General features: G+C 39.7%; 1 protein-coding gene and 1 pseudogene across 1 annotated transcript in view; one reads left to right on the forward strand and one right to left on the reverse strand.

Moving 5' to 3' along the window:
• Window positions 1–10,916, forward strand: part of CPA6 (carboxypeptidase A6) — a 380,767-nt gene that overhangs the window by 347,505 nt on the left and 22,346 nt on the right. The window lies entirely within an intron of this gene.
• LOC115868202 lies at window positions 7,792–8,558 on the reverse strand (annotated as a pseudogene).

A 10,916-nucleotide genomic window follows, 5' to 3' on the forward strand; every position in this document is an offset into this window, starting at 1 on the left:
TGTAATCGGTTCCCTCTTTCCTACCCATTCTCCCTTTACCCTCCCTGTTTTGCCACTCACACCACTGGTCCTATAGGGCTCATCCGTGCATATGGTCACTTATTAATACTGTTGTTACTTTTGTTGTATTCTCTCTCTTCTTCCCCCTCACTTTCCCAATTACCCGTATCTCTCCTTTTGTCTATTGCACTATATGTTGTCCAGCTCTAATTAGAACTCTCCCACATCACTAGATTGAGCCAAGTACACCTACACTACCCAGCAGCTCATGTACCACTAAGAGCTATACCAAAATGCTTAAGAAACAGCAATCAACCACAGACAACACCCCAAAATCAGAAAAAAAACAAATGCACACCACCAAAACTCACCCAAACCCAATGGAATACTCAGAAACGCAGGCCCTGGAACTACCAGAACCAGAATTCAGAAGAATTTTGTCAGGTGCTTTCAAGAGATTGGGAAAGACTCATGAGAAAATGGAAAGTTAGAATTCTTAAACCAAAAGTAATCCCAGAAGATAAACAACATGATCACAGAAGTAGGAATCACAGTAAAAAATCTGAGGAATAGAAGAAAATGAAAAATCAAATCAATGAGCTCAAAAATAATCACAAAATAGACTACTGGTACCCACGAAAAGTGAAACACTTTACATCAAAAGAGTAAATAAAACAAGAGCCCATGGGTTGAGGAAAAATCTTTAGCAAGGACACAACAGACAAGGTACTGATTACTAAAACCTATAGAATTCTGCAACACCTCAATAAGGAAAAACAGTCCAATTAAAAGGTGGGCAAAGGACATGAATAGACAATGCACAAGGGATGAAACTCAATGGCTAACAAGCACATGAGGAAATGCTCTCCATCACTAGCCATCCAGGAGATGAAATTCAAAACAGCAATGAGATATCTCATTACACTCACAATGATAGCCCAATTCACAAAAACAGAGAACACCAAGTGTTGGAAAGGGTAAGGAAAGACTGTAACTCGTATACACTAGTGATGGGATTGTTAATAGGTGCTATCAAGCATTGCCTCTGCTGGGCATATACCTCAAAGAAAGACATACAACATTGTGCTAAGGTCACCCCAATTTAGCAAGCACTCCCACACAAGTGATAAGTGAACCTTACTGGAAATTCAAGTCGAGACGGGAGGTGGGGTGGGGGGAAGAAGGGGCATGTATGTCACAGAGAAGGTGATTACACTTCTATTGGTGGGTAAACAAGGTGGAGCAAACTCCCATCAGGAAAACCACAATTCACAATACTTCAGGGAAAAATGCTTAATACTTAAATAAAGCCCAAGGGGAGAATATGCTTGGTACTATGTTCTTGGTTACTTGGTTACTTTCGACCAAGTTCTCTCCAGCCCTTGGTGACCCAAACCATGTGCTGTAGACAACTAGAACTTCACACTCTTTCCTGTCAAGGCACACGGCATCCTTGATAGGCCACACCAGAAGGATTCAAGGTAAAAACCTCACTAAGCAAACTGGGCTTTACCTCAAACTCACCTGTGGCAGATTTCAGGATCTGGTTTACTCCCTGGGATTTAAGGCTGAAATGCCCTGGTGAGAAGAGCCAGATGACCGCTATCCCAAGGTTATGGAATTATTGGTTGTTGGACTTTGGTTCAGATCTCTTGCTTTGAATGTGCCCAATGAATGGTGCCCTTGGACTACTATATATTTACTATTTTAATAGTGCCCTTGGACTACCATATATTTACTATTTTAATGCTCTTCTTGCTCTCTTATGACATGTATTAGTCTGATAGGCATGGTTCTACCTTTATGAATGAGTATTATTGAAAGTTTTTCTCTAGCACCAAATATGTAAATAGTTTGTGTAAATAGTGTCCAGTCACTTTAGCATCAATCTGTACAAGTCAACAATTCGTGTATTGTGGTCTGAAAAATCAGCCTATACCTGTATAGTTTCCTTTTTTCAACTGTTTTAAATTCTTCACCAGTTACTAAATTAATGACACTATAGATTTACTGGTACTTTATGCCCCAGGGGAGAAGAGTTATAGTATTCTCTACCAAAAAATGACAATGATATCTCCAAAGTGAACCAGGGACATATTTAAATCATCATAGATATACGAATGGATTAGGGGCTCGCACTTAATTCCAGTCCCAATCTAATAACAGTAAGTTCTTATGGCATGGCACTGCTTGATGCTCACCCTCATGAAGAAATCACTGAAGATATGAATGCTACAGTAAATGTGGTGAAGAAAACAGATGGTGCCCAGCTATCAGTCTGAATAGTGTCTGGGCTCTGAAAGGCTTGTCTCCAAGCGAGCATCCATCTAAGTGAGGCATCAAATAAGTCCACATAGAAGAAGCACACCATCCTTTGTGATGCAAGAATTCCAAATAATCAAATCCAAATCCAAAGGAGGGAATGGTATCAGAGCTTAAGTTGTGAAGAGCTGGTTTGCAGAAGACTAGGGATGATGGTGGAAGTCCATTTGCAGAGTCCCCACATGGATTAAACCTCCAGTGACTTCCCTCTGACCATAGTCCAGAGATATGAATAGCTTTGCTCTCAGACAGAGAACATTGTAAAGTTGATTATGGTAATGTAGTTAGGCTAAAATATAATACCTTTTCACCCAACATTCTTGATGGAGGTATTTCTCTGTTTATTTCTGTCATTATTATAGGGTTTTGTTTGTTTGTGTGATTCTTGATTGTGTGACTTTCTGTATGTGAAATCCAGGACAGGTAAATCTATAGAAAGAGTGACAATAAAGAATGCCGGCTTGGGAGGTTAGGGGGAAATGGGTGGCGAACAACGAGTGTGAGAAGAAAATGTTCTGAAGTTGATTGTGGTGATAAATGCACAACTCAATATGATTGAATGATTAAATTGTATGATGTGTGAATTATATGCCAGCAAAAAGATTTATTTTTAAAGTTAGCTTATGATGCTGGAAGAATAGATGTATAGACCAATGGAATAGAATTGGGAATCCAAAAATAAATCTATACATATCTGGTCAATTGATTTCCAATAACGGTGCCAAGTGCATTCAGTGGGGAAAGAATGGTCTTCTCTAACAAACAGTGCTGGTGTAACTAGATTTCCACATGACCTATAGTGGATAATTAAATTAAATTCATATTCTAACATTAGGAAGTATTTTTCCCACAAATTCATCTTACTATTTCTGATGTATTTCTCTCGCTGAACAAACTTAATAAATAAGTCATACATTTTACAGCTCTAACTACTGTGTTAATCAAAATGCTAAAAAGCTATTTTAAAGGAAAATGGAGACTGCTTCCCAGCAGTTCCACTGAGGCCATGGAAAGGCAACTCTGAATCTGTTATCTCATCTAGTGGTCAGGCGGAGCTCTTCTGGTAGGTTTACAAGAGGCCCAAAGGCCCTTCTGAGGAGCTCTGCATTGAAATTGATAGTATCATTTCAAATCCACAACTTGCCCCTCAGTTTGTCATACTGTGGTGGTTTATGTGTTGCCGGGATACTAGAAGCTTGGTCACCAGTATTTCAAATACCAGCAAGGTCACCAGGGTGACTAAGTTTCCAGACTAAAAACAGACTATGAATTAGGAATAATTTGTCCACTTCAGAAAGATTGGCCATTGAAAATCTTATGAATAGTAGCGGAACAGTGCCAGATGTACTGAAAGCATTATGATAAGAGCCAAGCATTGTCAGCTATATTGCTGGAAGGTGAGCCCCTCAGATCAGAAGAAACTCAAAGTATGACTAAGGAAGAGCTGCCTTCTCAAAGTAGAGTCAACCATAATGACCTGCATGGACTAAAGCTTTTGAGACCTTTATTCACTAATAGGGCATGACTCAAAATGAGAAGGAGCAGGTGCAAATGTCTATTAAACATTAGAACATGGAAGGTACAAATTATAAATCTAGGAAAATTGAAGTCATCAAAAACGAAATGGAATACATAAAGGTCAATATCCTAGGCATTAGTGAAGTGAATTAGACTAGTCTTGGCCATTTGAATCAATAGTCATCTGGCTTACTATGCTAGGAATGACCCATTCAAGAGAAATAGCATTGCATTCACCATCAAAAAAGACATTTGAAGATTTATCTTGAAGTATAATGCTTTCTGTGATAGAATAGTATTCATTTGTCTACAAAGAAATCTAAGAAATACAACTTTATTAAAATTTATGCACCAACCACTAAAGTAATTGATGAAGAAATTGAAGATTCTATCAATTTCTTCAATCTGTAATAATGCATGTTTAATCATTACTGGTGATTGAATATGAAAATTGGAAAGAAACAGGAAGGAAAAGAAGTTTGAAAACATGGCATTGGTGATAGAAATGAAGCTGGAGATGGCAGGAATCTGCTCACTGGCAGTGAGCTGTTTTGTTTGTTTTACAAAGCACTCATAGCTGTAATCTTTATGGAATTGGACTGCTATACATTTCTGTATGGATCAGCTGTTGCATTCTAACTGATGGCCTTTTGGTTAGCAGCTGAGCACGTTAACAATTGCACCATCCAAAAGGTTTTATTACATATAGATGGAGAAATAGGTGGGTGAATCTGCTTTGTTGTTTTATTTTTTTAAACATTTTATTAGGGGCTCATACAACTGTTATCGCAATCCATACACACAACAATTGTGTAAAGCACATTTGTACATCATTCTCAAAACATTTTCTCTCCACTTAAACCCCCGACATTAGGTCCTCATGTTTCCCCTCCCTCCCCGCTCCCCCCTCCCTCATGAGCCCTTGATAGTTTATAAATTGGTATTTTGTCATATCTTGCCCTGTCCGACGTCTCCCTTCACCCACTTTTCGGTCATCTGTCCCCCAGGGAGGAGGTCACATATAGTTCCTTGGAATCGGTTCCCTCTTTCCTACCCATTCTCCCTTTACCCTCCCTGTTTCGCAACTCACACCACTGGTCCTGTATTCCCTTTATTTTCAGTTCCTATCTGTACCAGTGTACCTCCTCTGGTCTAGCCAGACTTGCAAGGTCGAATTCGAGTCACGGTAGTGGGAGCGGGGAGGAAACATTTAGGAACTAGAGGAAAGTTATATTTCTCATCGTTGTTACATCGCACCCTGACTGGCTCATCTCCTCCCCGAGACCCCTCTGCAAGGGGTGCTTTGTTATTTTAAAATGAATTTTATTCTTTGCAATGTCAGACACAGAAATGTTCATCAATTTTATGAATAAATAATATAGCCGTCCTTTGTTAAGTCATAGGTTAGTAGTCTATAATGGTTATAATTTTCAAACTGTACAGAAAAAGCAAAGCGAGAAAACTTTAAATAAGATTAAATAGATCTGATTTATGAATAGTGATACCTGATGTTGGGTGTGTGCTCTTGCAAAAAGTGCAGAGCGATAGTCTGCAGCAATCCCAAAGGCAAAACCTTCTTGAAAATCAAATGTCAAGTCTCTTCAGTAATCCTTGTAAAGATTTTCAAAATGTTTATTCCAATATATTATAAGCATTCACTTACACATACTCATATTTTATTCTCAAATTTTTGAATTTTCAAACCATTTGGGTAATTCAATCAAATTCAGCATGACAACATCTTTACAGATTCTGTGCAAGATTAACATAGATATTCCTAGTGCACCAGGTTTAAAATCTAGGCAGAGTATGCAACCAAGCGTTAGCAGAAGTTCCTGCAGGTTCCAGACTGTACCCGTACAGGAAAGTAGCTGATGTTACAGAAATGGCCCCAAGGAAAGGCGCTGGCTGGCACAAAATCTTGTAGCCAACATGAACAGAAACTTCACTAACGAAGACACTCAGGCAGTCAATAAACACTAGAGAGTCAATAAACACTAGCCAATTAGCCACGAGAGAGATACAGATCGATGCAACAATATCATCTCATCATAACACTAATAGCAAAGTTCAAAAAGCAGACAGCAACAAACACTGGCAACAGGGGAAGGAGACTAGAACTATTCATGCACTGCTGGTGGAACTGCACCCTGGTGCGACCCTGTGTAAAAGAGTATGGACTATCCTCAAAGCACTGGAAACAGAAATGCTATACTATCCAGCAACCCGACTACTAGGTTTATCCCAGGGAAATAAGAGCCACCACACAAATAGATATATGCTCACCCATGTTCATTGCAGCCCAACTGAGAGCACAACGATGGACATGATCTAAATTCTTAGCAATGAGGAATGGATAAACAATGCACAATGCACACACACGATAGAATACTATGCAGTGCTACAGAATAATATGAATGTGCAAGACGCCTCATAACCCAGATGAACCTGGAGGACATTATGCTGAGTGAAATTAGTCAATCTCAAAAAGACAAATATCGTACGAAACCACTATTGGTAAAAGTTAAGAAAGTGTTATTACACTAAAAGCAACAGGCTTTTAAAATAAATGACAATCTGCTTTTAAAATAAATAAATAAAAGAAACAGGCTTTGAAGATTATCAGCGGTGGAAGAGCAAAGGGGGTCCTAAATTACTGGAGACCCTGGGCATGTGCTAACTTAGATGAAGAGAAGGCACTATCAGCCAAATCAAGATGGAGGCAGGGAGGATACTGGGAGGCGTGCAGGAGTTAAAGGCAACAGAGGTGAAGACTGTTAGTCACAGTCTTGCAGTAACGGTGATCTTTGAGTAGATGCCAGATAGATAGACAGACACCCACCCCCGCGTGGTCAACAGGTGTGGGAGGAAGAGTATACCCACAAATATATATAGGTTTGACAGAAGATATTCGTACATGAGTTTTTACTTTTGCTGCAAATAAATATATTCAGGAAGATGGTGGAGCGTACAAGCAACAAAGTTATGAAAATATCTCAGACATCACCAAACACTGGATCTGGGGGAATGAGTCCCTAGACCTGGGGGCTCAGGACCGCACTGTGGGAGGACAGCAAGGTCAGCTGGCATAACATAGTCCACATAGACAATTTTCTACATTCTACTTTGGTGAGTTGTGACTGACAAACTCATGAGCGGCCATGAACCACTAACGTCTATTGGTTGGTTCCCTGTCTGGATGACAGAAGGGTCATAAAAATGGAAGATGCGGGGAAACAATTAGTCTCGTAGACTAATGGACCACACGAACTTTGGTCCCCATGACCCTGAGACCAGAAGGACTAGACAATGGCTGGCTACCACGACCAACTCCTCTGAAAGGGATCATAGTAGATTGTCCTGGATAGAGTGGAGGGAAATTTTAGAACACAAGTCAAAATCATGAAAGAATGACTTCCTGGTCAGATGGAGACTGGTGGAGCCCCTAACACAATGTCTCTTATTGACTTTTCAGGTATGGACCTGAACTCTCTCCGGTGGCTCAATTTCAGCCCAATGAAAGACAGATCTATAGGGGAAGGACGAATGCAAATAGGAAGCACAGGGAAGAGGTGGCATACGTGGTGTTACATGGTAGAGATCATAATCAATGCATGAAGCAAAATAAATAAGAATGGTTCAAAACAGATCTGCTCCGTACACCTCTGTGTTTCCACAAGTTTTTTTTAAATCTTGTAACCAAAGATATCAGTGTTGATAATATCAATACAGAGGTTGTGAATCCTTTTAGAATATTATGCAAAGTTTTAATAAAATATTAGTACAGCAGCTATCATAAAACTTCTGAGTGCTTGAAAAACAACAACTATCCAAGTTAGTTAATTAGATCCCTGTGGGGGGGAAATCCATGATTTTGTACCAGTTCATATATATATATATGAACTGTGTGTGTGTATATGTGTATACACACACACACTCTCCCAAAGAAACCTAAATATTTCTTATTTACAATTATTTTGTTTCTTGCAAGATTTTCTGCAGGTAAACCCCAGCAAAGCCACTTGGACATGCTATGAGAACTGCAAAAAGGCCTACAAATTGAGAGCAGGCTTGAAACTTAGAATCAAGTTCTTGAGGATCTGAGGGCCGCTGTAATTCGTGTCATAGCAATTACTAGGGAGAGCCTCTTGTGCATACCTATTGTTCCACTAAGCACAGTCAGAGAAAATAATCCCCTTAAGGATTTTCCACTGGTGAGGCCTGGCAGGCAGCTGTATCTATATTTGACAGTGTCACATAGAGTAAGTGATCCTAAAAAGTGTATATTCCTGATAAAATAAAAAGTTTAAGTGTCTACATAAGTTTGTTAAGAATTTCATCACATAGTACTCAATTCAGTGCTCTGAAACGGAATTTGCAGTCTTTGTAGATAGTAAAATACAGCCTTCTTTTTGTTTCTTTTTTCAAAAGGATAGCCACAATCACTGCTGTAGAAGATAATGAGGTCCACCCTCTCTTACAGCTCTAGAACAACACATCATTGGAGCCCAACTGGTAGTCTGAAAGAACAAAATCCCTAAGAAGAGGGTGCCAGACCTGGTTTTAAGTTCATTTAGTAGATGTCTTGGCTCATCTCCAACCAGTGTCCTGGGCTGTGAAGCCTGCCAGTTCCCTAGCACCTGAGCACCCCTGTACTGGCTCCTGCTGTCTGCGGCCAGAGGGGTGCATGCCTCATTTGACGTCTTGCTGCTGCACATTCCTGGGCATTAATTGTGGATCCAAGTAAAATTTAATCCTGGACAAATTATTCCTCTGTTTATTGTGGTGCTGTTTACCGGTCCAGTGAGGATGTTGGTTTTCTTTGTGATGAGGTATACCCGGACAGTTCCTTTGATCTCCATCAATAAACGCTTTAAGTCCACCTTGCTTTCAGCAAGCAACGTTGGGTCATCTGCATGTCTAAGGTTGTTAATAAGCCTGCCTCCAATCCTGGTGCTGAGTTATTCACATAGTTTAGCTTCTCAGATGATTTCCTCAGCAATTAGATTGAATAAATATGGCGAAACCATGCAATCCTGGTTTTAAATCCCTTAGCTTTGCTCCAGCGACTGCCTATAGTCTAGGGATGGGTTCTTCAGGAACACAATGAAGTGTAAGGGACTTGCCGTTCTTCATAATGCTGTCAATAATTTGTTATGATCCACATAGTTAAATACCATTGCAAAGTCCATAAAACACATGTAAATAACCCCCTGGTTTTCTCTGCTGTCAGTCAAAATCCGATAATAGTATACTTTGTTCCATATCCTAATCTGAATCCAACATGAATTTCTAAAGTTCCCTGGCAATGTACTGCTGCAACATTTTAAAATTATCTTCGGTCAATTTGTACTTACATGTTACATGAATGATGCTGTTCGATAATGACCACGTTCTGTTGGATGCTAAGTAAGAAAGGAACACAATGGCTAAGAGCTCATCTGCTAACTGAAAGGTCATGCAGCTCAGACCCACCCTAGGGCTCCACAGGAGTAGAGATTTGGCAATCTGTTCTATAAAGACCATCTTTCTACACTCAAATGTTTGTAAAGCAAAGAATAGAATAAAGCAACAAATATTTCCTTTATAGTTCCCCCAAACACCAAATAATTATTTGAGAGTTAGGCATGAATTTATTAAATATTTTATGATTTTCATATACAATGTGCTATATCTTGTACATATAAGATGCTCAATACATTTGGTTTAAAATTGAATTAATTTTTTAATGTTAGAATCACTGTTGACCGAAAAAAATTTCTTTAAAAGAACATTTTATTTGCGACTCCTACAACTCTTATAACAATCCATACATCAATTGTGTCCATGCCCCTGCCTACCCCGCAGTGCAAGGCAGGATTGGGGTCATGATAGTGGGAGGTGAGGAAGCCTCAAGGAACCAGAGGAATATTGTGTGTTTCACTGGTGCTATACTTCACACTGGTTGACTCATCCCTTCCTTGTGACCCTTCTGTGAAGGGATGTCCCATTGTCTACAGATGGGTTTTGGGTCCCTGCTCTGACCACCCTCATTCTCAACAATGTTTTATTTTTTTGTTTGTGGTCTTCTAATGCCTGTTACCTGATCCCATCAACACCTCATCATCTCACAGGCTGGTAGACTTCTTCCATGTGGGTTTGATGCTTCTCTGTTAGATGGCTGCTTGTTTAACTTCAAGCCTTCAAGATCCCAGATGCTATATCTTTTGATAGCCGGGCACCATCAGCTTTCTTCACCACATTTGCTTGTGCATCTACTTTGTCTTCAGCAATCGTGCCGGGAGGGTGAGCATCACAGAATGTCATGTTATTAGAACAAAGTTTTCTTGCATTGAGAGAAGGCTTGGGCATAAGCCCAAATTCTGTCCACTTCCTCAATGTATTGCCATATAAACATATGTACATATACCAATTAATATATTTACATAAGTGCACTCCGGTGTTTATACCTTTATCCATAGTTTTGCTTCCTTGATCTTTCCTGTTTCTTTTACCTTCCTCTTGTTTCTGCTTCTTAGTACTTCCTCTCAGCTAGATTGCTGTTGCTCTAACACCCCCAGGATCTCTATGTCCTTCTCACTGTTGATTTTAATTCCCTAGTTATTTTCCTGTCTGTGGCATTGTTTGCTCGATGCTCCCTTCCCCCACCTCATCCTCCCCTTGAGTCCCTACTGAACCATCAGTCAGTCCCATTGCCTCTCCTTGAGCTGGCTTCCCATGCCTATCTTTATAGGTAGGAAAAACCATCAATAATGGAGACAAAACAAAAAGAAAAAGTAGATAGGCCCATGTTGTACTTGTCCTTTTGTGATTGGCTAGCTTCACTTAGCATAATTTCCCTCTACTCTTCTCATGAGGTGATGTGCTTCATGCGATCATCAGTGCTTTTTAGTGATGTGTAGCAATCCATTGTGTGCATGTGCCAGAGTTTTCTAATTCACTCATCTATCGATGGGAATTTAGATTGTAAGAAAAAAAATTTAATCATTTTATTGGGGGCTCATACAACTCTTATCACAATCCATACATACATCCATTGTGTCAAGCACATTTGTACATTTGTTGCCATCATCGTT

This window comes from Echinops telfairi, unplaced genomic scaffold (assembly GCF_000313985.2).
Source record: "Echinops telfairi isolate 266 unplaced genomic scaffold, ASM31398v2 ScPeMD7_1;HRSCAF=3_0, whole genome shotgun sequence".
Lineage (NCBI taxonomy): Eukaryota > Metazoa > Chordata > Mammalia > Afrosoricida > Tenrecidae > Echinops > Echinops telfairi.